Source organism: Phasianus colchicus, chromosome 22 (assembly GCF_987193195.1).
Source record: "Phasianus colchicus chromosome 22, bPhaCol1.hap1.1, whole genome shotgun sequence".
NCBI lineage: Eukaryota > Metazoa > Chordata > Aves > Galliformes > Phasianidae > Phasianus > Phasianus colchicus.
This window is the reverse complement of record NC_143457.1, coordinates 4257406-4285259: the sequence shown is the minus strand read 5'-3', so window position 1 is coordinate 4285259 and position 27854 is coordinate 4257406. Positions and strand designations below refer to the sequence as shown.

General features: G+C 48.0%; 1 long non-coding RNA gene across 1 annotated transcript; it reads right to left on the bottom strand.

Moving 5' to 3' along the window:
• Positions 1–1538: 1538 nt before the first annotated feature.
• Positions 1539–26731, bottom strand: LOC149915262 (uncharacterized). The gene is made up of 3 exons (XR_016459390.1): positions 26609–26731; positions 7570–7640; positions 1539–5676 (listed from the first exon to the last, which is right to left on the bottom strand). It is a non-coding gene; the product is annotated as an uncharacterized LOC149915262 (long non-coding RNA).
• Between the last annotated feature and the right edge of the window lie 1123 nt (positions 26732–27854).

Genomic DNA, 27854 nt, shown 5'->3' with positions numbered 1-27854 from the left:
AGCAACAGGAACAAGTTTGCTGGATCACATAACAGTACACTGAATTGGGTTGTAAAGAAAGCACCACCATAAAACAAGCTGAGGGTGTGGAGGACGGTAATTCTCTCCTGTTACGGAAATGCTGCATTCCAAGAAAGGTAAAAAGTCCAGTCAGGTGAGATTTGCAGAATCACTGTCATCACTGAGCTATGTGATACCATAAGCTGCATTTCATCAAGCACATTTATTTCAAGTTCACTCCCACCACTGTCATCTTCCTTTTGTCAAGGGGACTTTTAAGCTGCAACTGACCCATTCGCAAGCCTTCAGCTGCTATCTGAACAACTACCCAGGGTTCTTCTGAAGGGGGAAACAACTGCTGGAAGCCTGATGCAAACAGATCCTCTCTCACTGGGGATTCAAGTACTCCTGTTTTAAGGCTAAGCAAAGCTCAACTTTCACCTGTGAAACTTCTGGGTGAAACTCAGCAACAGGAGGAAACCCAAATGAAAAGATTAAATGACAGTTTCCAAAGTTCAGAAATATTTATGGTGGAAGACACTCCTGCACATCAACCAGTTCAACTGCCTCCTTAAAGCAAGGCTAATTTCTACACTAGATCAGGATACTCAATCTTTCCATACAGCTATTTCAGCAACCTTGTCCATTTCTACACCACAGATTCAAAAGCTGTGTCTAGCTGAGCCTATTCTGCTGACTAGGATGAACTGCCATGCCAAGAAAAACCATCTTCAAGCTGTAGTAAATCTCCAGCAGCGGCTGCGGAACAAGAGCAAATTCTGTCCCATCTCCTAAAGCTGCTTGGCTTTGCTATTATCAGCCTTCAGGTAGAAGAGTAAAAACATCTTACTTCTCCAAATAGTTTTTCTGACTTGTAATTTAAAATTTAAAAGACAGGTTCCTCTTTTTAAGATAATACATTTGACAAATTCTGACTTTGATTTAACACATATCCCTACAATACGCAGATCTGGGGTTTTGGGTTAGTTTCTCCTAAATTTTACAAATTAGTTTCTATTATATCTCCTACTGTAACACCTGGGGGCTGCAAAGAAGTTGTCCACGAAACAGTTCTATGTTACAACTCCTACAATGCTTGCTCAACACAATCATTCTGTCGCTTCTCATCTCCCAGCTTCCTACAGAATATTAATCCCCCAAGACAAACAGCTTAACATCTCCCGTTTGCCTTCAATTAATCACACGGGAGAAGCTTTCCTTACGAGATGCACTGACAGAGCCCTCGAGGAGAGATTTATCTGTTCCTTACAGTTCTGCAGGAGGCGATCCTGCAGGCAGCAGCACCCCAAGTCCATCGGAGCTCTGGACAGACTCCAGCCTTCTGCTGCCGGCGCTGGGACGCTGTGCTCCAGGGAGGTGCAGACACCTGCTTCGTTATTCAGAGCCACTGCTAACTCAGGCAGTTCCGGCTTTCTTGATAGAGCTGCAACTCCACCCCACCTTCTGCCACCAGGCCAGCCTCAAGGCTGTAGGAACACAGGGCAATACCTTCGCAGTGAGTCACAGGCTGCCTGAAACAAAGTAGAATTAAGGGAAAGCAAAGCACGCTACCAACTCCTTTCTGTAAAGCACAGAGACAGGCAAAAATTGCCAGGATGGCTGAGCAGCAGGCAGATGGATGGGCGTAAGGCAGAGCCCCAGCTGCCACATTCCTAACCCTCCTGTTTTCAGCTGGCCCTCAGCTCACAGCAACGCAGCTTTGGTCACAGGCTCGCTTACTGCAGGTGAGCAGGGAACAAGCTGCAGTTTTGTAGCCCCTGATCGTGTTGCAGATAGAAGCCAGATCTGCCTCAGCAGCTTCTTCCCGCAAACCTTTCTGCACTGTGACAAGCACAAAAACCGAGATATAGTAGAGAAAATTGAGGAAAGCAGTGCAGGTTACATTACTCCGACCTACAGGACAGCTGTGTGTATCAGCCAGAATCACCTCGCCTCATCCATCCAGCAATACAGACAGTAATGCTCTCACAGCATGGTGGTGTTAAGGATACCCCTACGTTTCCTTCAGAGTAACAATCTTCTCCCACCCCTTAAAAGACATGGGAATTAAAATCTACCACATCTCATCCAAATCAATCTTCACTTGCAGGTCTCGCTGGGCCTTGCTAATCTCACCGGCTTATGCAATATTAAATCCCCACATTAAAACAAGAAAAAGCCATGGAATTAACATACACCTTGCTTACTGAGCTCCTCCACACACAGTGCAGGAGGAACCCTCCCACACAAAGCACTGGACTTGTACCTTCCTCCACTGCAGAGTTAAGCAATTCAGTTGCCAGGTAGGAGCAGACACTACAGCAGCCTAATGGGGGCCTAAAATAAAGCTGGGGAAGGGTCTGTTCCCAAGGAGCACAGTGACAGGGTAACAGCTTTCATCTAAGAGAAGGTAGACTTCTAATAGAAGTAAGGAAGAAATTCTTCACTATAGAGGTGGTAAGGCTGGCACAGGATGCCCAGGGAAGCTGTGATGCCCAGGGAAGCTGTGATGCCCCACACACAGTTTGAATGAGGCCCGTGGCAGAAGGGCTGGACTGGATGATTTTTAAGGTCCATTCCAAGCCATTCCAGGATTCTGTGCACCTAATTTTTTGATTTCACTTTTTCCGTGAAGCAAAATGCTCACTATTTCTGCATCCTGGTATAGCCTGCTCTTCACCTCCAAACACCATTTAAGGAACATTTTATTGCCTTGCTTCCTCTTTCCTAAAGAAGCTCAGAGATGTCCAGCACTCACATCTTCACTGCAATGGCAATCTCCTTCAAACAGCCCAGTCTCACTGTCAGGACAGCCAGCACTTGTGTTACCAAGAGAGCTGACACACCTTGGTGTTTCACACACCAAACTTCCCACATATTATCTCTTCCCCTTCCTTTACACAACGTTCCTTCACTCCCAAAGTTTATCTAACTTAAACAAAACCCACACAAATTGAATTTCATCACCCAAAGACTTTAGCAGAAGCTCACATTCTGACACATACGCTCCATGACCATTTGTCAAATGCCATAACATTGGATCTTCCTGCATAGAATCTCAGAGAAGAGCTTTACAAATTTGCTGTTTCGGAGCTTACAGGAACAGCTCAGAGCTCTGCTAGCAGCTGAGTTAGCTCCCACATCCACACAAGTGGCATTAATCTCTGGAAACGTGGCACGGACAGAATGCTTTCCAGCAGTGACTCCTGAAAAAGACAGATCTATCCAAGGCTGTAACACTAAAATAGCTCCTGGAAGCAAAGTTACTCCATCCCCTGGCTGGCTCCATTCTGCAGCAAAGCAAAGCACACCAGGCTGTGTCCTGGAGTCCTGCTTATTCAGTATGTGAGGCGGGCAGAGCACAGTGCACCGCAGCTCTCAGGGCTGTGCACCACACCTAAGCACCCATGACTCATTAACCAAGCAATGCATGAGCATTAGCCATAGATCATAAACCCGGATTCAAGAGCTGTCAGCAGCTCATGCCTACTCCGCATGCCAGTCAAGAAGCCCAGGTTTTACAGCCTGGGAAAAGACAAGGTTAACCAAATCAAGAAGTTTCTGACCTGCCCCCTGCAACTCCATCTGCTGGGACAGAGGAGACAACGCCAGTGTGACTCACGGCACACATTTCACTTTGTCACAGCAGTTCTGTCCTTTCCTGCTTGTCAAGCACAGCTTCCTCCTTTGCCAGAACAATGAAGGATCTCTCAACCTCCTTCTGAACTTGCCTCTTCCCTCTCTTCCAAACACAGACAGACAGAGGTTGCCATCATCCTCTGCGCTGAAAGGTGCTCCCCATGCACCACCAAACCATGGGGGAGATGTGATGATTGTTTTCAGCACTTTCTGGCTTATCCATCTGTGCGAGCAGATGAGATGCACACTGAAAGCAAGGCTGGGGATGGGCACTGTGCTGCCTGCAGCACAGCTAGGGAAGCTACCCTAGAAAGGCAATTGTAACCAAGCAGTACATGTTCCCTTTCAGCTCCTGCAAAATAACCCACTTTATCTCTAGTCTGCTACATGAAAAATTAAAAAGCATCCCACGCCACGTGAAAATTATTAAGTCAATAATCAACCAAACTCTTTGGCTAAGTGGGAACTCCAAAGCAAACCGAGCACACAGCATATAAAATACCAAAACAGACTGTACACATTGAGGTACAACTTGCTTACAGGTTACATGATTTTGTACCATGGGTGAAAAAGTTAAGCACGGCCCTCCCTTCAAAATACAGGGGAAAAACTTCACATCCATGCACCTCACTGAAACGTCCCAGATGGGCAGAATGGGAAACACCACCGAACACCAGAGCAAGGCCTGTGCTGTGCACACAGATGTACTTCAGCGAGCTCGAATGGGCTGCTACAGGCTTACCTCTGATCTGAAGTGACTCCTACTGTCTTCTTCCATTCTCATCTGAGCCAGCAAGCCCTCACCTCCCGTGTAATCCAATAGCTGCCCGGATAGATAGAACCAGACAGTCCCACTGGGCAGGACAGTAGTGCTGGGCTGTTTGCACAGACACCTGGAACTTCCCAACAGGTGAGCACTGCGCAGGGCAGCCACAGGCAGCTACGGCTAAGGTGCTCCTTGCTGCTCGATCAAACAGCACGCAGTAGGGCTCTCTTTCCCCACGTTACCCCTTCCATTACAAGATGGTTGTGGGAACAGCCTACAGAGCCAGCAGCAGCACTGGAAACAGGACGGACAGAACAGCTGGCGCTCGGTGAGAGCAGCACAGCCGCAGCTCCCTGAAGAGCCGGGCACAAAACAGGGCACGGCTGCTTTTATGGGCGCCGGTTCTTCTTAGGACCCCTCAGCAGGCGCTGCATCTCAGCGTGCGGGCGAAGGGGCAACACGAAGGGAAAGCAAAGGGAGCGCCAAGCCAACACCACACCCCAGTAACACTCCCGTGCGTGCCCCTGCGAGACCCCAGGACCTCGGGAAGCTCACCTCCGTGCCGCGCTCGCATCCCGCTGCCCAGGCAGCCGCAGGCCGCGCAGCAGAGCAGGCGGGCAGCCCGGCACCGCCCGCACCTGGGGCTCATCCGCACCGAGCGATGCGATCCCTGCGAGCGCACGGCCAGGGCCGGGCCGAGGCTCGAACAAGCCCAGACAAGTCCCACGGAAGCCTCTCCCCCACGCTGCCGGCTCACACGGCTCCAGCCCCGCCGCCCGCCCCGGCTCAACGCATGGCAGCGAGGGCTGGCTTTCATCTCCCCCGAGGGAAGCCACGTGGGGATGAACGCGGGACTCTCCCTTCGCAATGCAACGCAGCTTCGGTCGCATCACGGTCCGTGGTCAGACTACGGGACTCGTGCTGCAGCCACCGGCCGCAGGGGGGCGAATCTTCCCCTGCCGGCCCGCCCGCCCCGAGCTGCGATCCCGGCTCCTGTGCGAGGCTGCGCCTCGATCCCCGGCAGCTGTTAATTGCTGTTGCACAGTGGATGCAAGGACGTCCCGCATCTGCTTCCTCTCAACCCTGCTGCTTTCAGTTCCTCCAGATGAAGCCTTCGCTGCGCTGTTGGTCTGCAGGCTGCTCCCAAGGTTTCATTTATTAAAAAGGAATTCAATTTGACAAGTCACTCTCTTGCAAGCTCAGCTAGACCCTGTCAGGCTCCACTGACTGAGCTGTATTTCCCCGGCACTGCACGGCCTCCTGGTCTCAGTCTGTACATTAGGAAAAGAAATTTGCAAGTTCCCTATTTTGGGAAGAGGGGCAAGAATAAAAATGTTGCAAGAAAGACATGCAAGAAAGAAATGCAAGAAAGACATTGAGGCCCTGGAACGTGTTTATAAAACAGGCTCAAGCCCAGATATTTACCATTCTCTCTTAGATTCTAAGTCCTCTTGGCCAGAGTGACGAGCATAGGGAGAAAAAGTCTGTTCTAAAAGCAAGAAAAGGGCTGAATGTAGGAGAAAGTTTGTGCCCAGCTGCCCTGAAGTGCCAGCATCTCCCTGTTAGCAAGGCAACGGTTTGCCAAGGAATGAAAAACGTCTTATCTCTGCCCCTAAGCCAACAATTCCCTCAGTTTTTATATAAACAAAATTACTTGCTGGCATATTTACAAACAGCAATTGATTGCACCTTCAATTTAGAAAGTGCCACAAACACCAAAGCTTTCACCAGAAGTCAAGTGCCCCCACTCAGCAAGGCAGTGTCCAGCAAGAGCTGCTTCTGATCGCCCAACTGAGCACAGAAAGCTTTCAAAAAATAAATTAAAAAAAAAAGGCAACAATAGCTAGAAAGATGAAAGGTGGCTGAGGGAACCACACCGAGACAGCTTGGATTAATTTCTACTCATGTGCATGAAATTACTTTACCCCAACCATTCTGTGCTGTTGATCCCCCTTGGTCCTGCAGAGCAGCCATCCATCCCTGCATCGCCTCAGCCAGGCTGCAGCTGCAGAGGAGCATCCCCAGGGGCACCCCTGAGGCTGAGCAACTCCAGGCTGCATGCTGGTTCCTTGGGGTTGGCATTAGGGTATCGCCACAGGTTAAGGCAAGCATGGAAGCTACCTCTGAATGCAGGGTTTGAAGCCAAATGCTTGAGATTTGGCAAGCACAGGTGGGTATTAGTCTGACATAACCCAAGGAGGTCTAAATGCTGTGAATACATTTTATCTGCAACCACCACAGAACAAGGGAATTCTGATGGCTGCCTGGACAGTTTAGACATTTCATAGTTGAATAGAAAGATTAAGCTTAACAACCTCATTAAAGTGCACGTATCTGGAAGCCAGCAATGCAAGGCTTCTCACAGGCATGCTGGCACCACGGCTGAACAGTTTTTGAAGGCAGACTGGCCTCCTGCCCCACGAGGGGGAACTGTTGCCTCTACCCTGAAAGAGCTGTCGCCACTTCAGAGCCATAATCCTTCCCAGGCTCATAAAGGATGGGTCTCACCAGTGGAAGCTCTCCAGAGCTCAGAAAGCAGCTAACAGATGTAGTTACAGCTCAGCTTACACTTGATGAGAGTTTAAGGCCCTGTGACTGTTAAGAAGGGCTTGAACCCATCTCACTGACAGCGAGTGCCCTTATTGCTAAACCAAGCTGCCTTCAGGCAACCTGCTTCCAGGGTAGGAAGCACTTCTTAGAGAGAAACGCTGCATGCTGCTGCTCCATGACAGCACAACTGCAGCAGATGGAGGCAGAAAAACCCCGGCTGAAGGCCAGCTGCAGAGATGCAGCTTCAGCTAAACAGAGAAACTCTGACAGGACGATAGGGACTGAAATTCAGTAGCTAGCTAATAGTGGTTTATTTAATCTTCAAATCAAGGTGATTCACCTTTCCAGCATTCTGGTTCAACCCAGCAAGCTATTAGACTAGCCAAATGATTTATTGCTGTTCAGCTGTCAGATTACTTCAGTGGATCCCTTCCATCTCAAACTCCAAAGAACTATGATACAAAAGGAGATTTACCTGAACTCATACATTACCTTCACACTTATCCCTAATCACAGTATCATGCATTAATTAAAAACTTGTACTGCGTACAGACATTGGCAGTAGGTTTCAGTGCCAGCTATGTAAGATATGTAAGTACAGGGAGATTACCTACTCTCTCCAGAGTGCCAGTTTGTTGATCTCCATCCTGTATCCAAGACGTGATGCACCACGCTGCCACTTCACCTGCCAAGGGCAAAACAGTACCATCAGATGGCTGCATTTCCACACTATCTCTGTTTTCTCTAAGATCACAACTGCTCCCCATCCATTCCAGCCTATCCCATCTAAAGGAACCACTACAGATTCAGAAGTCACTAACACATGATATCTCTCCCCTTAAAAAGGGCATTCCTTTAACATATATGCAACAAAGTCTTTGGTAAGCAGGTAAAGAATTCAAGCTTTCCCCAAGATACTTTCCCAAGTCTTCTTCAGAAGAGCAGGTAAGCACAGCAGGACTCTGCAAACGTCCCCTTCTGCCAAACATAGAAACCATTTGCCTTCAATGCAGCATTGGCCTGGTAATAGACATAAATACTGCATGTACAACAGCATTTATTGTGTTCACAGTTGTATTTATTATATAAAGAATTCATGCTTACTCAACAAGCCCTTTGGCAACGTCTCATGAGCACTTCCCAGAAGCTAAGTGTAAGATGGCTGAAACATAGCTCAAGGTCTTCATACAAACCTGACAAACCACAATAACCTGTTTTACATCTGCCTTTGTGGAAATATCTTGATTGGAGTCTAAGTCAGGAAACTTCAGCAAGTGAATGGGAAAGGCATCTAAGTGCAGCATCGTATGCTTGAACAAGTGCCCTCAGTTTATCTCACCATACTTCAGCAGAGATGGATTAACTGTCTGTGTGCACAAGCTCATAGCCTGTGTTATCAGGAGTTAACACAAGTATCAGCTCAGTGAGGGTGTGCTTCCTGACTCAGATAGCACTTTATTTGCCATTGTCTGAGAGCATGAAGACATTTCTTCTGCCAGCTGGACTTGAAATAACAGCTGGGGTCTAAGCATACAATCACTGCACTCACTGCTGAAGTTTTACCTGTAGCAATTGAGTGGATGAAGGCTGGAGACCAGGACTCTTTAACCACCCAGAACTCGAACACAAGCCTAAGAGAAGCTGCCAGAGGAGGACAACCCAATGACCTGGCAGCTCAGACACAGATCCAGCTCTCTTGAGCTCCTTTGGAGGCTGTTTCTCTATAGGCTGTCTGCTGGTGCAGGTGCACATGCGTGCATATGCATACTTTGTAAAGGGTAATTATGGCTAATGAGATGGGGGCAAAGTCTCTTCAGTTGCACAGCCATCAATCCAGAGCAAAGCGACTGGTATCAGTGAAGATGCTGCTACTCAGCAGATGCACTGCAGGCACAGCCTCCACCACTACCCTTGGAGCAGTGCAAACATGAAGCCTACTTTAAGCTGAGGAAACATTTAGTAATTCTTTCAGTCTAAGTAACAGCTTCTACAAAGAGCATCTGTTAGGGATGCTAAACAGCTGTTCAAAGTGAAGCGGTCTGCTATGCTGCAGCAGAAAGCTAAGCTAGCATGGGAGAAAAAGCCATGGAGTAGCACAGTGATCATTTCTATTATTCAATTTCCTGCAAGCCTAAAGAAAGCTTTCCAGCAAGCCATGCCACATATTTCTATTCTCCATACCATTTCACATAATGTCAGCTAAAGAACAACCTGAGCACTACAGAAACCAGATTCAGGATTAGAAAGACCTACATCCTTTCTCTGGCTGCAAAACTGCTAACACAGACTTTCAAGATCTAAAACTGCGTGGAAGCAGCAATAGTCTTGCAACCCAAGAAACGTCCCCACAGGAAATTACAGCTGTACCTATAGTCTGAATAAACTCCCATGTCCTCCTCTGCATATAAACATATTCCTATTTCCAATTCATAAAAGCCTAGAGGAGAAAAGGAATCAGATGAAGAGCTGAAACATCTAACAGTGAGCATCTGACATCAGAAGAAGGAAACAACTGAGCCTGCAATCAGGTATTAGTGAGTGGAAGGGGGCAGCTCCCAAAGAGGTCAGCACTGTTCCTCTCTGTCTTTGGCACACAGGCTGCTGTCACCCTGAGAGCATCATGCCCAGACAGTTTTGCTTTAAATTTTACATTCATGTTTCAAGTCTGTGTGGGTTCTAGTTATAGGCAGACAAAAATAGGCTTGCAACAGTCACCTTCTCCGTATTTCCGGGGCCAGTAAGTGTTTTCTTTAAAGAAAAGGTTATGTGAAGAATGAGCACAACGTTCACCTAACTGCCACGGAACAAAGCCAGTATGAAACAACTTTTTTTGTCTTCAGAGCAGAGGGAAAAAATCACATAGAACGAGCACACCTGCCAGTGCTGGGTTTCCTTTTGCCTCACATACAATGAAAAAGTAACAAAATGAACTGCTGGAGCTCTGGCAGCAAGAACAGTAAGACTGTGATGAGGCAGAGCTCAGTGAGCCTCCTCAGTCCGTGTCCTGGCTGCCCACGTCTGGCTGCACAGATGGTACTGCAATTGCCAGCTGTGCTGGGTTTAAATAGACAAGTAATCAGTGAACATGGTGGAGGAATGTATCCATAGATATCTCAGTAGTCATTTATGAAAGCATATCTCGTGTCAGAGTGAAGAAATATGATATTTAAGATATTTTATTCGAAAGATGACCTCACAGGTGATGGACTAATGTAGCAGTTACCCCTACTTACCACATTCTAATTAGCTTCCCCCATCAGAACGCAGCAGTTCAGGTACATTACACCTATGCACTGCCTCATTACATAGCCAAAAACCTGTTCAAACATCACCAAGAGCATCATCTCCCAGGAGCTCCTTGTCTCCAAGGACACCAGCAAATTCATTGCATTTGGTGGACAATTAGGCCTCACAATAGCCTGTGAACATTTCCCTGTTTTGCAGAAGCAGAACAATTAGCAGAAGGACCCACAGTAATTCAAGCACAGAGCAAGGGCTGAAGATGCAGGCCATTGAGTGTTTCCAGTGATGACTGAAGCATCTGACTGCTCCACCTGAAGCACCCCATCCACTCTGGTGTCTTGGTGGCCCGGCTCAGCCATGCACCAGTTGCAAAACCAGGATTTTCCTCTGATTGTCCCTCTGCCTGCTGATCAGATATAAACTGAAGCAAGGACACACACCTACCAGCATTCCATATGCCACACAGCAAAAGGCATGCAGAAATAAATACTAAGTGTAGCTATACCTCAACACATCAACATGGCTTGCAATGGCCCTGCTAGAAAGGACTTGTGCCAGATGGACTGAGACACTGAAGCTCCCAGCCAGGCAAAAGCCCAACACTGAGGCACTCTGACATATTCTACTTTCCTGCAGTGCAAATGCTGTCCCTGTAGACTCAGGCAGGAAAGCTGAATGACACAGCAGTCATGTTACTCCTGTAACAGCAGACAACTCTTCAGACAGCCTCTGATCTCCTCCAGAACCACGTCTCTCCTCCCAGTGCTGCACTCACACATGAGGGCAGGGCCTGGGTGGCACACGGATCCTGCTTATAAGCTGATGGAGCAGATGAAGAGCAGCAAGCTGGAAATCCAGCAACAGATTAAAAAAACATAAGATGACAAATGGCAGACTTTTGTCCTAAGGTCACGAGAGCAGAGTCACAAGAAACTTAAGTCATTCAGTCAACTCCCTTGGGTAGGGTGAGGGCTAACCACAGGTCACTAAGTTCGTTAGCATTTCCTCCGCTTTCTTAGCATGCATATCAATACTTGACTTACCTCCTGCAGAAAAGAAGGAGAGCAGGGTCTCCATCAATCTCTTGCATGGCTTTACATGAAAATACTTTCAAATTCTCTCATTCAATTAATCTTTCCTTAGCATTTACCCTGTCAAGCATCCAACAGGGACTGAACTAAGAATAGTAGTCGAGGTGAAGGACAGTGCTTGCTGGTAGGATTAGCTGGAGCAATTACAGGTAGCAAATCTCTGCTATTCAAAGGCTTTATCATTAAGCAGCAAGAGATATGACTCTTCTTGGTGAGGGATTTTTTTTTTTTTTTTAATTAGAGGAAGGTTGACAGAGCACAGAGCAGCTGCATGCATGCAACTCCGCATACGGCTGCCTCCCTCTGCTGGGGGACAGGCAGCCAGCAGCCCCTGAAGCATCACAACATGCATGCTCATTCCATGGCAGATGTTCCACCAGGGCTGCAGGCACTCAGGGTCACAAAGCTGCAGCAGTAAGGATGAGTGCAGATGCAGGAGTCCTTCAGAAGCACAGCAGGGGTTGCTCATCATGCTTTTTCCTACCAGTTCACAAGGTGAACGGTCACACTTTGCTCAGGTTGTTCAAGAGATCTTTTCTTCCTCCCTCTTTAGATTCTCAGATTGCAGGTATTTATTTTTGTTGCGTGCTTCACATCTGCAGAAGAAATGAAACTGCCAGCCAGCCAGCAATGGGGTCCAGTTCGGGTGCCTGGGCTGCAGAGCTGCATAGGGAGGGAAGTCCGTGCAGCAGCATCTGCCTTCACAAATAGGCAACTGCACAGGGCCAGCAGTGATGACACATCTCTCTTTATCCTGGCCACACTTCCTCTACCACTGCTGCAGTACCATGACTCCTCTTGACATGACTCCCATGCAGTAAGTGCTTTTCCTAAATCAATCCTTGTCTCAATTCCCCACCCATTTCTGCAGCTTGGAGCCCATCCAGACAGCACTGCACAGAGCAGTCATCAAGAACAGAACTGCAGCAGTTCAAAGCTTTTGAAAGCATGCAAGGTGTTTGCATCCTTCTTGGCTGCAACTGCAGCCCTTCAGGATGCAGAGAAAGAGCTCAGCTACAAATCAAGCTGTACGGGCACACAAATGCCAGTGCCTTGTTCACAGTTTTCTAGTGGCTGTTTTTAGATATTGTGCCATGCAAGTTGTTTATACAACAAAACACACCAACGTTGCCAGTAACTGGGCTCTGCATTAAGAGCTTTGTTACCAGAAGCACTCATCCCATGTAAATCTGAGTCAGTTTCTTAAAATAGAGAGCCTGAAAATAAACATCAGCTAAGTATTAATATCATGAATGCTATCTAGCAGCAGAAATACATTCATCGCATACGTGTTCAACTTGGACATTGTACAGGAATGGTCAGAACAGGCAAAATTTGCTATTGCAAGTTTTCCTACATCTCAACTCCCCTGCAAACTTTGTTCCTCCCATGATAAGCAATTCTTTTACTAACGCTGCAACAAACTGCACAGAAGTTAATTTCAGCAAGTGTCCCCTCTCTATCTCAATAATGACTGCAGTATGAGGAGTTAAAGGTTAACATTAACCATTCCAAGGCCTTACCATACCTTCCTGTAACTCCTTCCAGAGCACGGCGGCTAAACGCTGCTCTGCCCGCAGGCTGTGCCGCAGGGAGGTCCAGCTTGGAAGCAGCACAGTAGGACATCCCCTTTGAGAGCACTCCAGAATTCCGCAGACTGCAGCTGGCCCACAGAGCGCTGGGGTCATCTTCTACCCTGAGCTGCTTCAGCTGCAGTTCTTCTAGGAGGGGCAGAGCAGGTATTCTGACCGTGTGGCCTGCAGGATGCCACGTTCTCTGCAGTAATCATATATTTGTTGGGGCGGGAGGTGGGCAAAAATGGGCTATAATGAATTGAAGAGATTCAGTTCCTAGTAGATAAGATGCATGAATTGTCATTTTTCTTGTCTCAGTCCAGACACCCTGCGCATGCTGCAGCAACAACAGTCCAAGTGTCACCTGCACTGCATCAGCAGTTATCCATCTCCCTGCTCTGCACTCCTCTACCACCAACATGCCGCTATGCGATGCGCTACATCCATCATTTCAGTCCCCAGAACACAAAAGCATCCTGGCTCGGGCAGGTGCAGAGCAGATGCTGCAGTGGTGGCTCAGCACCCAAGTTCAGTTCATTGCTTTGCTGCTTCTTCTTCATGGCTGTTACTGAAATTGCTATAATAAAACCCCTCGAGGAGATGCCCACAGGCAGCACCATCCCTCATTGCAACTGAAGGACATCCAGGAAAAGGACACTGCATTCTACTTACAAACAAAGGGCAAGGGTCTTGGCCAACTCAATTGCTAAATGACTGTGGGGGGAGCAGAGGACAGGGGTTGGCTGTCACAGTGCTGGCAGCAGCATCTTTCGGTTGTTCCCCCCCACTTCCCTGCAATGTCCTTCGCTGAAGAGTTCAGATAGGGCTTTTGCTGCAGTGCATCAAAGAGAGGGTGACTTGCCAGCAAACCACAAAGAGTTCCCTCCTCTGCACTTCTCCCCCACCTAACCGGAGCAGAGGAGCTGACACGTGGTAATTGGAGGCTGAAGGACTGCCTCACCTGTCTGCGGGTCCCAGTCTCACTCGTACCACCCCTCCTCTAAGCTCCTCCAGGTACACTCAAGGATCCTGCTCAGTTTGACCCTTTGTGTGCCATAGCCTCATTTACACAGCTTCTCTGCAGAGCACCTCTCCCCTGAGAGATGCTGCTTCTAATAGCTCCATGGGCAAGAAGGCCTCAGAGCCAGGATCACATCCCAGCATTCAGCCTGAGGTCCATTCTCTCATGGCTGTGACCCCATCCTAACCCACAAGCTCGTTCACGGCCCAGGTTAACCCAGAGATGGGTTTCAGTGCACAGTTTCCTCCTGCCTTCTAGTTCAAGGACATTTGCTCCATGCCCATCTTTGCCTGGAGAGGTTCAAGTGTTGCTCTGAAGCACAGCGGGCACTCGAGCACTTCCACAAAGGCACGAGGAGACAGGCTGCATGTTCTGCTGCCGACAGCACCGCTGCAGTGGCACAGCAGTTACTTGTACCAAAAAAAGTGGATTTGTCACAGTGCATAAAGTTGCACTTAGGCATCTCCTATGAGAAGGGATGCGTAGGGAAGCATTTCTGAGCTTGGGAGCTATAACAGCACCTCAGGGATGGCCCCAACCAACATCTTCCCCATTGTTCTTCCCCGGCTGATAGCGACCTTCAAATCTGAAAATCTCTCCCCTTTATCCCCCCCTAGTTTAATCAAAGTGTATTTAATCAGATGACTCTCCATCTTCTTTGAATGAAGCTACTGACAACATACTTAGGACTGATGCTAAATTGCAATCCACATATTGTATTCTCAACTTTTTTCACCAACAATTCAAGGTCAGCAGCTCATTCAAGGCCAATTCTGTGCTCCTCTTGAATATCTCATTGAGCAAAGACCTCATTTTGTTTTCACAGGATTCAACAACTTTTGCTGCTAAACCAAACGTGGAATAACTTCAGTGAGTATATCCTTCATTAATTTTGCTCCTTAAGAACAGAGTACTTTCTGTTCATCACATGTAAGCTTTTCAAATGAGGTAAGCTTCACCCTCAGTTTATAAACAGTTATTTTCTGCAGAATATTGATGCAAATTAAAACCCATTTAGATTTGCCAAATTTCAGTTCTTGCTCACTCAGCAGTAGGGACTCTCCCTCCTAAAAAGACCAGTTGTCTGAAAAGCAGGGGAAAGGCACAAGGAGGGCAGCTGAACAGCAAGCCTGCTGCAGCTCAGCTCTCCCAGCATAATTAGAAATTCTAACGGTTGAGCTGGAAAAATTACATCTTAAGGACATTTATGCCCAGGCATAGAAACAGAGGGGAAAAAAAAACCAACAAATATTAAGATTCCTGGCACATGGGAATTCTTGTGTTCACATGTCAGACGGGGATGGGCTGAAAGCAATTTACAGCAGCTGGTAAGGCTTTTTAATACACTGGTGCATCACACTGCACAACTGAGACAGCCAACAGCTCCTCCGCCCCCGGCATTCCCCATCACTCCACATTCTGCAGTGCAAGAGCCAAGTGGAAGAATCTGCAGAGGTTTTTTAAGAAGCAGCCTCCCTCCTTTGCCCCACTCCAAATCTTTCAAGTTTGTGGAAAAAAAATGGGCAGAAGTGCTGAACGCCTGACAGTTATTGAGGAAGGACAGGGTTATCTTCCTGAGCCAGCATTGCCAGTGGCTCTGCAGGTGGGTCCAACAGCAATTTTTAAATTCCTCTTTGTAGCAGATAAGGGACCCTTCCTCATATTACCTCAATTTCTACTCTCAAAACCAAACCTCTTTCAAGAAAGCAATTCACAGCAAGTTTTCTGCAGTGCTACATAATACCCAGGGAGCATATATTTAATTAGGGGGGGCAGGGGAAAAGAAGCACATTGTCTTGGAAACAAGCAGGATTTGTAGAGCCCGTCATACATCCTGCTATTGCAGCACACCGCATTTGACAAAGCACCATCAAGGGCAAGAGTTAAACTGTAGACATACCCAAATATTTAAAGGATTCATGCCTTTTGCAGTGGAGCACCACACAGAATCCATGACCTTCTCCTCCAAAAATACATGCTGTCATTTGACCCAGTCTTTCTTAACCATTTTGATACCAGCCATTGGAAATGGATAACAGAAAAAAATCATTTAAGTCCCACTCATTAAGCACGTGGTGGAGCAGACTGCCTGAGCTCTGAGCCAGTGCTGGCCTTAACCAAGAAGAATTTGGTGTGGCAGATCTTTAAGCTCACGAACCCCAAGAGCAGCTGATAATCTTCCTTACAAGTCATAAGGCTAGCACTTGTTTCAAGATACCTTACACAAAAACCAAACAACCAGCAGTGGCAGCCAGGCAGCCCAAATGCTAGAACTCATTCTAGCATTAATAACAGCCAGAAAAACAAACAAACTGCTTTCCAGAACAGAGATGGGCATTAAAGGAGGAAATCAGCCAAAATACAGTCTTTCACCAGATGCAGCACCATCTAGATTTCAGAAACACAATTTATACACTGACTCAGGCTTTTCAGTGCACTGACATGTTAAATTCATTCTTTCTGGATATTTATCACAGTGGGCATGGTACAGAAGTCTAAGTCTAAGCACTAGAGGTGCTGTGAGCTCCTACTATGATTTAATGTGTACTGAAGATGCCTCAGGTGTGCAAAGCAAGACCTGCTGGGGCAGCATTGGATACGACAGGGCATTGGGTACACCCTCCTTCCTTCCTTCCCTCTCCCTGGCACTTGGCTCATCTTTTGCAACCTGTCTTCCCACTGCTCAGCACTGAGGGGTTCTTTGCCCTTAGTTTGCTTTCAGTAGTACATCCTCAGTTGTACTTCCCCTGAAGAGATCACTGCAGGATGACACTTCAGCACAGGCTCCTGTGCAAAACGCACGAGCTTCCATTCAGCTCATTTTTGCCCTCTGTGATCATTCTGGCTCTCTATACCTGGTACAGTCATCCTGTCAGGTTGTTAAGGAGTCCTTTCAAAACCATCTTGTGCTCACTTACGAGAGGTGAACTCCAGAGGAGGCAGCCATTTCCCTGGCAGTACCCTTTTGTGACTTCTAACAATTCTGATGAAGCCTGTTCTGTTCAACTTGAGAGCAGTTTATTGTTTCTGCAACATTTTTTGTTGTAAAGGCTCAGACTGATACACTTTTATGCTCGTTGCCTTCGCAGCACCCATATCTTGGAGCACCCCATCACCTTCCTTAGCCCTCAGAGATTTACACCAAGCCTGACATCAGTTCAGTTACTACGATTTTGCTCCCATTCCAGCAGTTAGAGCGGTTCTTCAAAAACGCCAAACTTAGGCATAAGTACTTCAAATGAAGTCTCTTAACTCATTAATATGATGACGTAAGGAAAATGTAAGTAACAGCTTTAGCAAGCAGAGACTTCTTGCATCCGCATCACAACCGATTTGAGGTTCTCTATCACTTCAGCTCTTGGTTCACATCACACAAAGGTTTGTGCCTTACATTACCTGTTTCCTTTTGCACCCTCAAGATAGAGCCCAGAGAGCTCTGATGGAATCCCCATAAGTTTCATTGCACTTCATAAAGTCTTTGCAGCTGACGATGCCCAGCCGCTCCTCTACCATCAGCCTGCGCTGCATGACCTTGAGAGATGGAGCTCTGGTCCCAGCTTCCCTCCTCTGCCATGAGGGTAACGCTTACCTTTCCTATAGATCTGCCTGACTTTCCCCAGCCCTTGTGCAAGCCTAAGATAAAAAACCCACCATAATTATAGATGTAATCAATGTAAACACGCACTTACCACTCAAACAAAATTGTAGACAATTGCCTCTGCCTCAGTGGGGCCAAGAACACCCTTCCTGATGGTGAGGGACATCACTAAAAAAGGGCAAGTCAAATACTTGGTCATTTCAGGCACTGCTAATGTCATCCAGCAGCAACTCCACGGCAGCCCCAGGGACCTAACATGGGCAGTGCGGTAACAACCAGCTGCTCAGTAGCTTTCCCCCCCGACACGGGTACACAAAACGAACTCCCTATCTACAGGGATTTCAGCACAGCTCACTGCACTGCTATTTCAACAGAATCGGTAATTGCACAAACTGCATTTTTTCCCCCTTCCCCCATTAATTCATACAGCTACAAAGTCTGTGGGATTGGCAAGAAGGTACCTTGCAGTTAGCAGAGCTGGTTTTAAAACAGGGAAACGCAAGTTGCTGCCAAGCACCTCCACGTCCAAGTGAATTTTTATACTTTGCAGGTATAAACGCACTCCTCACACCATTAGCAAACAGCATGAGGAATGCACATTTCTCCCAGAAACGCGAGTTATATTCCCGGAGCAAAAAACTGCGCTAAGGCATTTCCAGGTTAAATTTAACTTTTGAAAGCATTCATTCTCAGAGGGCACGAGACCACCCTGCCTGGATTCACACGCTGCCTTCTAAAGGCCGGATCAGCAGACACGAGAGCACAAGGACACGGCAGAAGGGCGCCGGAGCCGCGGTGTGCGCCGGGCACTGCGGGACTCCCTCAGCCCGGTGCCGGGGCACGGGGAGGGCGGCCGGGGGGGGGGGGGGTGGCCGGGGGGGCTGCGGAGCGGGGCTGGGGCGCCCGGCGGGGCTCTGCGGCGCGGGGGGAGCGCCGGCTCCGCCGCACCCTTAAAGCCGCAGGATCCTGCGGGCTCCCGTTTCCCCTCCGCCCCCCCCCCGACCCCGATCTCGCCGCGCAGCCCCCGGCTGAGGGGTGACGGAGCGGAGAGGTGCGGGAAGGAGGGGGATGCAGGAAGTTTCCTTTCGCGAAGTGCTGCATCAGCAGCGAGCCGGCGCGTCCTGATGCACTCCTGCAAAGGCGCTGCAGCTCAGCACGGGGCTCGGACTGCAGCACAACTGCACCAGCCCAGCGGCACTGAAATCCCACCACCTGACTGGAGGAGCCATCGGCAGAGAATGCAGAAACAGAGCTCCCGACGAGTAATTGCAGTGGGTTTGATTTGCTTGTTTTCTTATCGTTTTAAAAAGCGGATTTAAAAAAAATAAAAAATAAAAAATCATCATCATAATTTGTTCTGATTCAGCCTCCCTCGCATCGGTCCCAAGGAGAATTAAAAAGGTAGAATGGAAATGAAATGGATTAAGTTTAATTAGGAGTCACCCACCATAAGTTGGACTTGGTTTAATCTCATATCAATTACAAGAGAGGAGGGAGGATTTCCCTTTAAAATGCCTCCTTCCTAAAAAAAAGGGAAACAACAACAATAAAAGCATGCAAAGGAAAGATCTCCCGCTAAACCAGGTTAGGAAGCCCTCCTTCCCTCCCTCCAAAGTTGCCTCTCTTACCCCAATTCCACTCTGCAGAGCTCTGCTTTCTCAGAGATGAAGTGCTGTCTAGAGCAGCAAAAGTTGCAGACTGCTGCTCCTGCGAGGGAGGCAGGACCTGGCATAAGTAGTGCCAGACGGGTCCTCGCATTGAAGCGATGCCGGGGGAGCCCGGAGCTGCTCAGACAAGCAGGGAAAAAAAAAGGGGGGGGGGAGGGGGAGTTAAAAAGTCTTAAATCCCTGACACTGCAAGAACCCTGATCCTATAGGATCGTGTCTGAAAAGCAAGCGCTCGCTCTCTCTGTGCAGCCCCATTTCCTGATGAGGAGAGACTCGTTGGTTGCCTGCTGGGTTTTCTCACCTGGTGATGTTGCTCTTCGCAAGGGAAGAAATGAAAAGCGAGTCAGACATCTGCAGATGCCTCTCAAGCGTGCTCTGCTCTCATCTAAGCTGGTCTGAATTTGGGGGGCAGCCTGGAACCCATTCAGGAGCCAGAATGCCTTGGGCAGACAACAGCTGGAAAGGTGCAGAGAGAACACCCCAACTTCACTCAGTAAGGACAGGACATGAGAAAAAGAATGGAGGATTTACCCTCCCTATGATATTGCCAAGGCAGGTCTTAACCAAATCAAAAATCTAGACAGAAGCTGCAAGTATTAGTATTACATCTGAAAAGCTATCACGAAATTAACAAACATGCCAAGAAGCGCACGGCTTCCACAAACATCTCACAGGTCTCATTTTCCTCCTGAGACGTAAAGCAGAGCAAAACCTGATCCAAAGACATACTGCTAACTTCAGCAGCCACCCTGCCTTAAACGAGCTGAGGCCCAGGAAAGCCTCTTGCCCTGTGCAAATTTAATTCCTGCCCCTTACTGGATGGCAGGTTGCATCATTTCTCTCTCAACTACTCCACTCATGAAGCCAGTGAAGGTTACCTCTGATGGAGCTGAAGAGCCCTGTTTTACAGTGGATTTGCTGTTTTCATGGCTGAGAGATGCAACGAATGACAGAGACAACACAAGCCAGTCCATTCTCCTTGTGTTGCCTGAATGGGAAAGTTTGCACCATAACCCAGAGAAGAGATTGCTGAAGGTCCCAGTTTCTGGTGGTTTCTACTTCTGTTATTCCAGCTCCAGTGCTAAGCATGACAGAGAAAACAACTCACGCTCAAGGTTACGGCAGGGTATTGCCATATCCAAGGGGACACAGCTGAACCAGGCAGCATTTGTAATATTTAAGTGCCCTGCAGTGAACGGGCCCTGGAACCAGTTGCAAAGTGACAGTTTTGAAACATGTTAATTTTTCATCCACATACTCCAATGCACCACAGCAAAATGCCAAGTGCACACGAGGGTCAAACTAAATTTACTGCTGCCTTTTGGTACCACTCTTGAAAGCTTTTGGATCGAGTTTTCAGATATGCTGATTAGCTTCATCCAAAAGCCCTGGCACCAACTGAAAAACTTTTCCCTTCCTTTTCACCTTCATTGCTCTTCCATTTGGGGATTAGTTTTTGACTGGACCACCTAGCTGTTTCATAACCCAAATGCACAGGGTCCCTGTTTGTGCCAGGTAAGGTGCACTGTGTGCAGATGGAGGTTTGCATTCAGCATGCAAGGCATCACTGACACTTGCTCAGGAGAGATCTAGCTTAGGATTCAGGGGACTGAGTCCTGGATCTACTTTTTCCCACTATTGTATGCTTATTACACTAATGTATGCTTAATTCTCAACAATTTACAACAGAAGAGCAAAGAGAGAGCTGGGCACTCAGTATTTGTAATTACTTACACTTTGCTAACAGTATTATACTGCAATTATTGCATGGCAGAGCACGGAGGAGATACTCAGCATAAAGAAACCACTTCCTCTGCAACTTTCAAAGACACCCAGAAGAAGGCTAAAACCAGCAGCAAGAAGAGTATCCCCTGAATATCAGAGCCTTTGCTGAGATTTGACATATCACTGCCAAGGTTTGGAAACATTGCTTTATTTCAGCGTTTCACAATACTTCAAGGCCATTCACTCTTCAAACCAGCAGCACATAGTTAATCTATAGTGGATAAGATGAGCAAAAACGCTGCTGTAATGAAACAAAGCTCCAATTGCAATATGCCAAAGAATGCACTGAGCAGCATACATCATCCCAACACTGCGCCAATTCACTGCTGCAACGCAGTCCATTAATAGCAACACAGTTATGCATCACAGTGCATTTCATTTCGTTATAGGAGGACAAAGATGTCACGATCAAGAAGGATTCTGTCGTTAAACTATCGACTTAATTGTAATGTGGCATTGAGATAAGAGCACAGGGCTATCGTTTAGACTTTGCTTTCCCATGCTGCTATCAGATAGCACAGAGAACCTTTGACTTTCCTCAGCTGTGTTCATGCAGCTCAGCTGTTCTGAGTGCAGCAGTGCTGGGCTGATCAGCAGTTTGACATGCAGTGCAGCACAGCTCCATGCTGCATTGTGCCATCAGGTGCTGCCTGGGCCACTCTTGGTGTTAAACCATAAAGGTGATTTCTAGAAAGTGGTTTTGCCTCCATTAAATAGTTTCCAAAGCTTCCTGGATAGAAAAGTAACCATGGTGCTATAGGAAGCCTTGTATGAGTCAATGAGAAACCAATGGAAGAGGGGACACAGTCAAATTGTTGTCCTGATAAAAACAAGGGCCTGAAGATGTGGAAAACAAAAGAGCAAAGATCTGCCTAGTTTAGGAAGCCTCCATTAATTTAAAGTTTTAATCAACCAGAAATGGGCTGTTTATGTACTATTTGTGATTATTGCTTTAAATCTGAACCAATGTTGAATACTAGTTAGTAAAGAAACCGATTACCAGCAATGGGAATCAGCATGCTGACTTCAGAAGCTCATCAGCCAGTCAATATTTACTTTAGGTACCCTAACTCTAACTTCTAAGTACATCTGGGGACCTTCAGGTAGCTCTGTAATTGCAGTGCTCCCCACGTTTTACAAACCAGAAGTGATTTCTCTCACACCCAGCCCTGAAGTTCAGAGCACACCTGCACTGCTCAGTGGACAAAGCATCACCACGGCACAGCCAGGTCTTTAGGAGCTCAGGAGCTGAGCACTGCAAAAGCTTGGGCACAGCCTGACAGCGACACAGCAAATTACCTGCCTCTGCTTCTTTCCAAAATGTCTTAACCCATTACAGTATAGACTCAGAAACACTGGAGTTCCAAATCATTCTGGAAGCCACATGTGAAGCCTTCCACTACTGAAAGCTCTGGGTGAAGCTGCTCATTTCCTCAGTCCTCATGCACAAGAGAAAGCTAATATTCCCCTACACTACAATGAACAAAAACATTTCGTCCTACAAATTCCAAGCCCCCTTTCTAGCCCCACTCAGCCCCAGACCAAATGGGAGACTGGAGGCAGCTCATCTCAGAGCAGAAATATCTGGGGAAGGTGCCAGCGCTTTATCTTTCATCTGATGACCAAGCTGATGAGAGAATCACTTTGGTAGAACAGAAAGTAGGCACAGCTAAATTGATCAGTTCTGTTCCAATTCAGTTGGAGCACGAGCTCTCCTCTCACCCACCAACTCCTGTTCCCTCCTCACTGCTGTGAAGTGCTCACGCTGCAGTTGCATCCTGGCTGCTGAGGGATGCAGACCGCATCCTTGCTGCGGCAGTGCTGCATTGCTGCTGAAGGACTCGCCTGGCGTCTGTGACAGAAGCTTACAGCAGGGCATTAAGTCATGTTTTATTCCCGTGGCTGCCTGAGGACAGCAGCAGAGAGGTAATTGCATTAGCTAGTAATGCCATTTACTCAAGCCTCCCAGCAAGCCAGCTGCATTAAGACACTTTGCTGTTCCACTCAGGTGGCACACCTGTGAGCCACTCACTGGCCACGATCTCTGCAGCTTAAAAGCCACAGTTAAAAAAAAGGAGAGCAGACAAGCAATAGAACCAGAAGCTTTCAGTATTACTCTAATACTCTTTCACCTTGGAGTGTCTCAGCTTTGATGATAAGCTCTTTAGGAGCCAAGCTACCCGGGCAGAACCAGAGCAGCCAGGTCTTGGGAACAACACCTGTCCTCACTGCAACAGGCTGCTGTGAGCAGCACTGGGTCAGCCCTCCAGCCTCCCAGCATCGCTTTAATTACTGTCTCTAAGCTTTTTCTTAAAATGGAATTTGGGGATTTCCCTCTTTCAGGGATATTTTAGGCTTCCAGACAGGATGTTTAACCATGCACTGCAGACCCAGAACTCATTAAGTACTGCAGCCACTGACCTGAACCTGGAGCTGTAACAAAAACCCCTTCTCTTACTCTTTCCTACGCCAGTTTGGGGACTGCTGTTACGACTTTTATCTTAGCACAGGCTGGTTTTCCAGAAGCCACTAGCTAGTTTAACTTTATTTTCTAATAAGAACCCCAGCTGCTATACAGCTGTTCTTTATTGCTTCACAGCAGCAGTTAACAGCCTTGCTACAATACAAGCTTGCCAGGCCAGGCCTTCAGAGCTTTCCTAAGGCTTAACGTGCCCAGCCCAGCCCCAGACCAGGCTGCAGCATCATAACCAAGGAGGGCTCCTGGCTTAGTGAGCAGCACATAAGAAGCGTTGCAGAATCAAAAATCTGCAGAGTTTATTCAGTTATTAACTGTAAGTCAGTAGTAGCAGAGCAATAGCTTTTAAGTATACTTTTAGGCTACATCATCACAAGCGTGCCTTACCTCTCCAAGAGGCACAAACCCCCTCCTAGCCAAGTTCAGCATCCTGAAACTCTGCATCCTGAAATTGGCTTGGGAGAGCAGCACTGAAAGGCAACTCAGTTCCACTACACTCAACTCCAGTTTTACATTGCTTTCCCTATTCCCAATCTTTAAGAATAAAATGAAAAAACACCACTTGCAACACTCAAATAGAGCCTTCACCTATAGCACATAAGAATTTCCCAAACTGATAAGCCAGGCTTGTCAGGTCCCTGCTTCCTACTCTAAAACACCTTCTCTCAAGACCAAACAGAACCTATTTCTACAGCACTTTTATTTGCTTATAGAACATCTAGCTCCTTAATAGCCTGTTCCTTGCTAACAAACCTTTATTCCTTTATTGGCATCACGTGTGTCAGCTGTCACACCAGACCTACTTCCCTTAAAGGAGCATGCAGCTGAGCATGCCTGAAAAGGCACTGACAAAAGCATGCTTTCTTCTTGACAAAAGTACGTTCTGATCCAAACCATCATCCAGATAAAATCTTCCTTGCCCCAAATTATGAGATGTTAGAGCTCCTTAATGAAAAAGCTGAGATATTTTTAACATGGTCAAAAAACCTATTTTATCTTGACCTTCAGCTCAGAAATAGCTGCACCATTTTTTGTAGAGACTTAACAAAAAGAAAGAAAGAAAGGAAGGAAGGAAGAAAGAAAGAAAGAAAGAAAGAAAGAAGGAAAGAAAAGAAGAAAGAAAGAAGGAAAGAAAGAAGGAAAGAAAGAAAAAGACTGCATAAAGAAAGAAGGAAAGAAAAGGAGAAAGAAGGAAAGAAGGAAAGAAGGAAAGACAGAAGGAAAGAAAGAAAAAGACTGCATAAAGCAGAGCCCCCACATACAGTTCCTTCTTCAATATTTCAAGTTTGGCATAGTAGCTAGCTGTAGACTCTCAGCAGAAGATGTTAAACAACTGCTCACAACTTCCAGCTCTATCTGTAATAATAGCAGGCTCAAGTGAGCAGGGCTTCAGCTGTTCGTCCCATTCAGTGTGGCAGAGGCATGCAGAAGGGAGATGTGCACCTCAATCATTTCTGCTCAAGTAGATGGCAAAAGCCATTTTCTCTTCCAGGGCACAGAGCAAACTGTAACAGGGACTCCCATTTCCTACCACCTGCTGCACCAGATTCAGATTAGCTCCTGCAAGCTATGCAGCCTTGTCAGCAGGTCCTTAATGGGTTAAGCACACAGCTATGGGATATAGCATGGCTCCCCTAAGCTTCTTGCTAAGCATGCTGTGTAGTAACATCACACACTGTACTTAGGGGAGATTTCTGGTGCAAGACTATTTTGTCCAGCTGGCTCTTTCAGATGTGTTATTTATCCCCTCCCCAAGTTGAATTTGTTAAATTTCATCACTCGAGCTTTGCTTGTGATCCACCCTCTGCTGGGTTTCAGAAATAGAGCCACTGCTAGAGGCATTCTACCCAGCCCACAGCAGCACCGGTAACACAGGAAGAGTCACAAAGCAATGAGCAGTGTGAATGAAGCAGTCTCCTTTATCCCTAATTTGGACCTGCATCCTGCAGACTAACCTTGCTGCTGACAGTCACTGGCACCTTCACAGTACCACAGAGGGTGTTTATGGAATTGGACACACATGGAGAAGGAGGGATGAGCCTCCAGAACAGGACGGTAGAGAAGGTTATGACATCAGGAAGTTACACAGTAAATATAGTTCAGTTATATCACAAATACAAGTTGGTGTCACCTGTAATGAGAGCCTTGGTGCAGCACTGAGCCCAATGCTGGCAGTCCCTGAGTCTGATTGCAGCCTGCTTGGGTTTGAGCAACAGCAGCTGTGCAGGTTTCTATATGCTAATGGAATTTCCATCCAGGGAAATGATACCTATGGCATTGTTCACTCAAGTGAATTAGAAGACAGCAGCTGAATTCCAGTGAAAGCTTTGCATTGCAGCAGGACATTCCACAGGAGCATTTTGCTGTATGCATTCCCACTGGTTGGGGCAGTTTCATTTCTGTCTCTTTTCACTCCACTTTTCTCAAACCTGATGTGTCCAAAAGCACTGTCAGGCTGCACTGCACCATACCCCAGGACGTACCTCCTTTGTTTAGAAAATACAAGACTGGTGCTGTGGGTGCACACCTGGTTAGAAGGTAGCACGCTGCAGTCACAGTAATTTCAGAACACAGAGCAATGCAAGTTCTGCAGGTAAACATAGGCCTACAAGGATGTGGATATATATACAGATAGGCAAGAAATTGAAACTGAAGAAAACAGTGGTGTTTTCCCTAGTTTCGAGATGCTCCTGGCCTCAGTAAAAGCCTTGTTCTCACGGTGCATTACGAACTTCTCCAGTCTCAGTGGGACAGCCCGCAGCTGTCCCGAGATTCCCTCCCTCCCGACCGTTAAAACCATCGACAGCCGCCGCCAACCACAAAGTCTCTGAGCGCAGGGAGGAGCGCGGGGCGGGGCTTTGTGCCGGGCCCGCCCGCAGCCTCCGCTCCGCCACCGCGCCCCGCCGGCCAACCCTGGGTGGGCGGGAGGTGAGTGGGGCTCTGCGGGGCGGGAGGGGAGATGATGGGATAAAATGAGATGAGATGGGGGGTTTGGCCCCTAGCAGGGCTTCTCCCGGAGCGGGTGGAGTGGTGGTACCCGTGCTGGGCCGGGCATCCCGGAACCGGCGGGACCCCCCGGACGGGCCGTGCGGAGGGAGGGAGGCGGAGGGCAGCGCCTAGCGCAGCTTCCCGCAGCATCCTCCGTGCTTTTGGGTTCGGCTCACGCACCGATGCTCCGTGCCCAGCCCATGTCCTTACCCCGCCGGTGCTCCGTCCGTCCCCCTCCGCTCCGTGCCTGTCGTTCCTTCCTGCGCCTCCGGGAAGCTGAGGTCGGGCGGTGGGATCTCGCACCGTGGGCTCGGTGTTCGTTCCCGTTGCAGCCCGGCTCCGCTGACCGGGAGATCCGGAGCAGCCGAGCGGCGGTCCGTGCGCTGGGCCCGAGCTCCGCGTTGCGCTGCGATAGGGAACGGCACCGCGCTGAGCTCGGCCGGGCGCTGCCGTGTCTCAGCCTGCGCGTAACGGGAGCCTCCGCGGTAAGCCGCTGACCTTTGCGGGAGCCGGCGGTGTCGCTCCTGCCCGCACACGCAGGAGGGCAGTGCTCTTTTCTGCTTCTCGGAGCATCTCGGTAATTCATGCGTTACACGTGCACGGCCTTGCAGGAGCTCCGGGCCACGCCGTGCATCTGTTAATTGCTTTTTAAAGTGGAGATGCAGCAGTAGCAAACAAGATCCCTTCCATTTTAGCAAACAGCGGGATAATATGCGAGATTTAAAACGAGCTGCTGTCAAATCAGGGCTATCACAGTTGTGCAGGTCGGTGCCCTGAGGCATGCTGCCCCATTAAACCCTCTGTGCTTTGCATGGATGGGGCCCAGGCACCTTTTCCCTGCAACCTGATTGAGTAACTTGGTCCTGTTTGGTTGGGAAATTCGTAAAGGTTATTGCTCTTTAACGTGAATTCTGGTGATTATTTGGTACAAGAGCAGTAAACAAACAGCCCTGCGCTTACTGTGCTGCTTTTGGGCTGTGTAGCAGTGTTTTGCAATTGGGAGTGTTGTGAAACTGGTTTTGAGTTGGCTTGGAAATGCCATGTGACTGTGTGGCTGAATCTGCCCGCAAGCTCCATGGCTAGTTCACTTGTTTCTTTGGTTATGTGGAAAAGAATGACCCACCCAAGCCTTTCCCCTGCCATGGTGGGTAGCTGCACCTCAGCTGTGCTCTGGGCAGCTGCCTGTCTAACTGCCTGGAGCAAAGGTTGGTTAAGTAAGTGTAACTGTTACCCTATTGCACTGGGGAACTTTGTCATCTACACTGTAACCCCCTGGTGGGTAAAAGAAAACCAAACCTCTGCTTAGTATGATAATTATTTCTAGCGTAGGCAAAAGCTTCAGAGCCACACATCTGCCCCTGTGCAGCTGCCACCACTGTTTGCTGGATTTAAGTGCATGTGTGGAGGTTAGAGGAAGGGGTAAGAGGGGAGGCAGTCACAACAGAGGAGTTGCACT